The 969-nt window shown below is 56.4% G+C and overlaps 1 protein-coding gene across 2 annotated transcripts in view; it reads left to right on the plus strand.

Moving 5' to 3' along the window:
- Positions 1–216: 216 nt before the first annotated feature.
- ttyh3b (tweety family member 3b) overlaps positions 217–969 on the plus strand; it is a 26,533-nt gene continuing 25,780 nt past the window's right edge. For both annotated transcript variants that reach the window (XM_061083875.1, XM_061083884.1), the window contains exon 1: positions 217–728. The gene's annotated coding sequence lies outside the window, so the exon portion shown is untranslated. The remainder of the gene's footprint in view (positions 729–969) is intronic.

Below are 969 nucleotides of genomic sequence, written 5' to 3' on the forward strand. Positions count from 1 at the left end.
TGTCTTTTCATTTTTTTGTGCTTTCTATTATTTCTGCGGGTTTATTTTAGTTGTTATGTTTGAACCTCAGATTATTGTCACTTCTGCAACATGTGCTTCCACGATCTCAACATCAGGGGGCGTCCTTTACGTGATTTGGACCCCCCCTCTCTCTCTCTCTCTCGCTCTCTCTCTCTCTCTCTCTAACACACACACACAGACACAAACACACACACACAGACACACACTCGGATCTGCAGCAGAGCCTCGTCCTCGGGGCTTTTTAAACCGTGCTCTCGCTTCACGCTCCAACAACAACATCCTGCAGCCGAGGCACCGCGTCCAACCGACGGACACCGCGGGGACAACGACCCGCCTCAGCTCCGGGGACAGACGACGAGGACATTTTATTAACGTGTCTAAAAAGAAAGAGAGAGAGAGAGAGATAGAGAAAGAGAGAGAGAGAGAGAGTCCGGATAGGAGCTGCGGGTCATTCACCCCTTCACCCCCCGGAGCGGATCCACACCGTGAGTCCCCGGTGCCGGTCCCCGGTGAGAGGAGCTTGCGGACCGGGCGTGAGAGACCGTCTCTCCGTCGTGCTCCCACCGGTCGAGGCCGCGGAGGACTGCGGGCGTTGATGCAGCATCTGCGGGGTTCGAATCCGCCACCGCTCGGAGGATCCTGGGGAGGACAAAAGGTGAAACCAACCCGGGCCCGGACCCGAGGACCAGCGGCTTGTGGACCCCCAGGTAGGCTGTTGTTGTTGTTGTCCTGGTGTCCCCTCCTCCGGCCGGTTGCCGTGGCGACTCGGCGGGACTGCGGCACTTCTACCGGGACAAAGCGGGATGAAGCTAGCGCTAATCCCGGGTTAGAGAGCTAGTGATGTACCGAGGCACAGCGGGTGGGCCACACGGGGGGGATCGAGTTGAATTCACAGCTAAAAGACGAGAACAGCGGTCGTGTAAATTTCGATTTTTTTCATATTGTTAT

Source organism: Limanda limanda, chromosome 2, assembly GCF_963576545.1.
Source record: "Limanda limanda chromosome 2, fLimLim1.1, whole genome shotgun sequence".
NCBI classification, from domain to species: domain Eukaryota; kingdom Metazoa; phylum Chordata; class Actinopteri; order Pleuronectiformes; family Pleuronectidae; genus Limanda; species Limanda limanda.